The sequence below is a fragment of the Mizuhopecten yessoensis genome, unplaced genomic scaffold (assembly GCF_002113885.1).
Source record: "Mizuhopecten yessoensis strain PY_sf001 unplaced genomic scaffold, ASM211388v2 scaffold4033, whole genome shotgun sequence".
Taxonomy (NCBI): Eukaryota; Metazoa; Mollusca; class Bivalvia; order Pectinida; family Pectinidae; genus Mizuhopecten; species Mizuhopecten yessoensis.
The window spans coordinates 166759-173141 of record NW_018405342.1 but is presented as its reverse complement, the minus strand read 5'-3'; positions in this window follow the sequence as shown (position 1 = coordinate 173141).

The following is a 6383-nucleotide window of genomic DNA, read 5'->3' as shown; positions in this document are numbered from 1 at the left end:
ATTCTCTAAAAAAGATTTCTTATATCAAGAAACCGGATGGTTACCCCTTTCGAAAAGAAGAGATGCTCGGAAACTTTCCTTGTTTTATTCTATAGTAAATAACATGGCACCTAAATTTCTTACTGACTTACTTATTACCAATGTATATTAGAATTAGAAGTATAGCTCCGTATAATTTGCGAACTGCACATTTACTGCGGGAACCTGGTTCTTCTCNCCCCCCCCCCCCCCTCTCTCTCTCTCTCTCTCTCCCTCTCTCTCTCTCTCTGTAATATCTTCTCTGACTATATGATCAAATATGATTGGAATACTTTTCAAATCTATACATGAAGATTGTATACGTAATTCGTATTGCCAAAGACTTCATCTGATGGTGAACACTGAAAGTGACCCATGATATACATATGTCGTTGGCCATCCCGATGTCAAAAGTTTGTACAAATCACTGTTAATGAGCAACTTGAGCGACCATAATGGATCGCCTCCCATGCATTTGATGCAGGCCTGATCGAAGCAGTACCCGTCTACTAGACCCCTTTCGCGTATCCGGTTCAACCAGTTGAAACGGTTGAACATGTAAAGAAAACGACAGACACAGATCTTGGGTACATGTAGACTGAGGGGTCCAGACGTACCTGACCGAAACTAAAATGCTGACTATTGCTAGTTTGCGTTATTTCTTCTTAAAACAATGGCAAACCACATGCAGTTTTTAAGATACGTTATATAATTCTGTGGACGCGAGAAAGAAGGGCATACTATTATTGATGCATTTTCTGCGCCACCAGTACCGTTTCAACCGGGATACGGGAATGAAGCTAGATCCGCAGCTATGCAATGACAGATTACAGTAGTCCGAAATAACTATCACCATTTTTGTTGGCCCATCAGTTGTTTTAGACGAAGATTTCAGTGTCTGTAATTGATTTATGTAGTGTTATATACATGGTATATATTATATTATAACCATCAATAGAATATCTGGAATTAACCGTTTTTGTGAATTATTGTATTCCGTCTCCGTATCTTGTTTCTATGTTTTGTTGTTTGACTTCCTGTTCCGGGAATAAAATGAAAAGTTGAAGAGTGAAGTTGTTTCGATTCATCTCTTAATAATCCTCTCACATCGCAAACCCAGTACAGTAGTAGTGGGGGAGAGGAGAGCGTGTAGGGATAGGGCAGACGTCCGGTCAACAACAAGCATACGTACCAGATGTTGTCTGTGGCAGGTACACTTCGGGCCTTCACAGCACCACTACCCCGGAAAACCGAATCACACACACGTGGGCGCAATATCCCTCTACCGTAACAATCAATCAGCGATTTGAGTGTTTTTATGAAAAAAACAGTATAAAACCTTCCAAACGATACAAAACCGTTATAATCTCTAAATGAAACATACTCCTCTGCTACCTGTGTCAAACACATTCTTATTTTGTAATATGAAAAGGCTAAACCAGAAAGGAGCGTAGCTTTTGCTAACCATTTATTGATTTACGCTTTTACGTCATAGATTATTGATATTCACAGTATCACTTTTTGGTTTAATTTCGTTCCTGTCAAAAATATAGCAGAGCATTTATCTTAAATCTTAAACAGATATAGCCATCATTTTGGACAATTTGTTTTAGGCATGTTGTCATTACACAGGGATTGGGCGACATATAACAATGGAGATGTATAAAGAAAAATGGAGAAAAACGATATTGAAATACTTAAATATAAGTGAGATAACTTATCAAACAATGTCACTATATCGAGGGTTAACTGTTTGCACTCACCGATATTTGACAGGAAATCATATCAAATAAATCTTAATGTCTGTGACTAGTTTCAAAATGGCACAGGCGCGAAAAATGATATCGGCGTTGTCAAAAATGTCGTTTGTACTGTTGCAAGTCGTCTGGAAAAATCGTTGTTGATTTCAACCTGGATAATTCAGTTTGTTCCTTTCTGACTAACTAGGTAGAAATCAATCATATAAAGAAAAAAATGGTAACATTTTCGCTCAAATACTTATAAAATTGGAACAAAAGTCTGGTGAAAATTCAAGATATGTCGCAGCAATGATATAGAAAGAGCAATGAAGGCCCAACTAAGCCCCGCAAGACGCTTCGTAATAATCTGAAGGATTAAACAACAAAATAAAACGTTGCAAAATGTGTATACAAAATCGGATGCAATAAGCTCAAAACCTCGTGTATCAGAGAACTGGAATACGATTTAGGGTCTGACATAGTGAACATTGGAATAATACAGAAACCTAAGAGGAAAAGAAATGTACCCGTTCTGAAAGGAGGCAGTCGGAGTCCCAGATAAATAAATAGGCAATCACAGACCATACGACACAGCAAACTCATGTTATCGAATGAGGAAACTCCAAAAAAAATAAACAGAGATATAGGATCTTACATGAGTTTCCATTTCATAGGAGATTTATGAAACGAGTCTCTGCGCTAAAATAAAAAAGTCGTGACGAGTTTCACAAATTTCATATGAAATGAAAACGAGTGTAAGATCCTTTTTATCACATAATCAAGATGTGTGGCATTTATTCGTGTAAAACGGCAATTTTCAAGCAACATTGAAATGTAAAAAGCCGCCATTTTGATAGGTCATATTGACTCCAGTGCGTAAGTCTATGACGTCATGTACTTGTCCTTTGCGTGACGTCACAATTGAAACAATTGAAACTTACAATCAATCACAGGGCTGATAGTTCAAATATAACATGGGTTAATACGCAAAAATATATGACATGGATATTTTCACTGGATAACACTGCACATCATGTGATAAAAAGCAATGTGTTATAGCGGCAGATAAAGGAAGCCATCTGGATACGACGCAGCAGGTAAGTTGAGAATCGAGATGAGGGGGCTTATAGATTCTCGCACATCTATGACCAGGGCCCGTATTCATGCTCAAACTCGGATTGTGTGCTCAACTTATTTTTCTTGTTCCGATGAGAAATTTAGAACAAAACACATTTTGTTAATGTTTTGGGAAAAAATGAAGAGATATCAAATCTAATATTGTTTTAATAGTTACGCAGGACTATTTCACTGTATCACATGATTTAGGTGTGTGAAAAGAGAGATGTCTTCAGCACAGAATCCATGCTTGAGCACGAGAACGGTTTCATGAATACGGGTCAGGTATTACACAAAGCGTAGCCGAATGGATTTGTCGATTCGATCGTCATATCGTACATGTAGACTACTAAGTGAGCACACGCTGATAGCTTAGCTAAATCGCCGGCGATTTGACTGTTGTCCATGCGTACGGTTATCATATACAGTGTACAATGACGTGTCACACGGATTTCGTAAGTCATTTTCCTGATATTCTACGTTAAATGACTTTTTTACTGATAATTTCCTGATACACTTTGTTTTAGATCCAAATTTGAAATCAAAGTTGACATTTTGCAGGAAAATTCTTCAGTGTACATGATGGTATATCTATATAATATCACATGACTCTGTTATTGAAATTTCATCTTTCATCTCCACATAAAAGTTACTGTTGACGTCATTCAAAAAAGAAACATAGGTCAAATGTTAAAATTTACCATAAAGATTGGTTCGTCCAATTAACGAATCCTAGGAAACCGATTTGTATATAGATATTACCAATAGATAAGCTGGTCAAGTGTTTAGCTTCCCGTGTGCCAAAATTCATCAAAACGGATCAAAATGAATAAATAAATAAAGGGTAAGACTTATAGGACGTAGCTGTATATACAATTCTTAATGAAGCTTTGTTTATTTGGTATTTTACGTGTTTCTGTTTGTAAGCTACCTGCATCTCTTGATCATTTTATATAAACAGACATAAAATATACGTAGTTAAGGTCCAAATAGGAAGTGACATTTTCATCAGAAGATGTACGTAGGCCTTTTATTTTTTGCATTTTATTTGCCTCACATTTACAGCCCTTGAGGGAAAGCAAATTTGAAATTGAATTGAATTACACACATTTATTATAACTCTTAAGGGAATGGAATTTCAACCATGACTTCCATTAATCAAATATAAACATCTTTTCGAAAATAAGCCATGTGATCTATGTTTCAAATGTGGGTTCATGCTGGAAAATAGTTCCCGATGATTCTGGGCATTTTTTAAATACTACGCAACGGAGCATTTCCCTGACAAAACAATACTGGGAAGATATGCGGTATATTCATAACGATTAAACCACTTTTTTTTAAAAATTTAAAAGCTGTCTCAGTGCCATTGAATTTCTATGCGTGGATACAGAACGAGGTAAATTTCCGTAAGTACTCGATACTCCAGGAGTTACACTTACGTACGCTCTCTGTACACCTGGAGTATGTCATATAGCAAAATTGAAACCACGCAGCTAGCTATTTGATTGGTCTCAGGTAAAGAAACCTGACCAATCGTTAGGCTGATACCTGTAAGTTGAATATTACAGAGGAGCAACACCCGACTTCAAAGCCAGTCAATTTTACCGTTACGCGACCGCAAGATTCTTTTGATGTGCATCAAAGGGTCAAACTATCCTCTCGTCTCATCCACAAGGTGGTACACACAGAGCCTTCGATATTCCAGGGGTGCAGAGAGGGAAAGTGAGCGTAACCCCCGGAGTATTTAGGATGCATCCGCCTCAACGTATACCGTTATGATATATAATAATAATAATAATAATATACAACATTTATATAGCGCCCTATATCATTTGTAAAGTTACTCTAAAGCGCTTTACAACATATGGATAATAATAATGGTTATATTGTGAAAACAAAAAACAAAGGCTAACAATCACTTTTAAACGTTTAAGCAAGCAATGTGCACATAATTGAACAAATAAAAGGGTGGTATTTACATGACGTCTTTGCAAAGATTCTAAAATGCAGACGTGAAGAGGTGAGTTTTTGATGTCCCTCTTGAACTTGGCCAGGGTATTTGACTTTCTGTTGTGTGTCCCAAAATCTCGTACTGTGACCTACGGAAACAGATGCTTTGGGAGGGTTTCGGCTACGTTGTGGAACAGCTTACTATCTGAAGCTATTCCACAACGTAGCCGAAACCTTCCCAAAGCATCAGAGACTCTGACTCCGACCGCAGTGATCGTGACGGCTGATACAGGGTAACAAGCTCCTGTAGGTACTCAGGGGCTGTTCCATTCAGTACCTTGTATGTGTACACCAGAATTTTGTACTGCGACCTGTATCGTACAGAAGATTCTCTAAAACAAGTTTGGTTAAACTCTATTTCCCCTAATGGGCCCACTCATCTGCCCCAAAGAAAGGGGGGCCACACACCTCAGTTGAAACAAAATTGATTCTTTTGTCCCTAAGCATGCTTCAGACTGCATTTGTTTTAAATCCCTTAATTTGTATGGTAGGAGGAAAAAAATCCTCTATTTCCCCTATTGGCCCCCGCCCCTATGCCCCCAGAGGGGCCACACCATCCGCTTATACAAACTTGGGGCTCCTTTGTCCAAAGATGCTCTAGAACAAGTTTGGTCCAAATCCTTCTATTGGTTGAGAAGAAGAAGATTTTTTAAAGATTTACCCATTTCCCCCCTATTTGACCCCGCCCCTCTGCCCCCAGGGGGACCATACCCTCCGTTTATACAAAACTGAGAACCCTTTGGCCAATGATGCTCCAGACCGAATTTGATCAAAATCCCTTCATCGGTACAAAAGGAGAAGGATCTTTAATGTTTTCCTCTATTTCCCCTAATGGGCCCCAACCATCTGCCCCAAAGAAGGGGGCCCACACACCTCAGTTTATCTTTTGTCCTTAATCATGCTTCAGACTGCATTTGGTTTAAATCCCTTAACTTGTATAGAAGGAGAAAAAAATCCTTTATTTCCCCTATTGGGCCCCGCCCTTCGGCCCCAGAGGGGCCACACCCTCCGTTTATACAAAATTGAGTCTCCTTTGTCCAAAGAAACTCTAGGACAAATTTGGTCAAAATCCTCTGAGCCGTTCACTATGCTGTGGAGTTGGCCTATAAACGTTCTTATAATTGTTTGGATACAGGAAACCAGCAATACCAATACAGAACATTTCTTATTTCCCCTGTACTCAAATATAGCCGAAAAACAGAGGTAATTGTAATTCTAAATTTCCATCGATGTTTGCCCCCACAGATGGATGTTCCTACTCACTTTGTTCCTGTAGGCTTCAATAAAAATGATTTGATCAAAAAGCGAATTATCTATAGATAGGATAGGATTTGAAAAGGATCACTACGGGGAAAAACAAGGTATATATTTGTGTATATGATCAATCGTATAACTACAATTGTCTTTTATCGTTAAAACCCAGCTTCTGCTGAAAACCATGAAATTAAAATGTCATTCTAATTCATTATTGAACGACATGATCCGTCTTTAAGATTG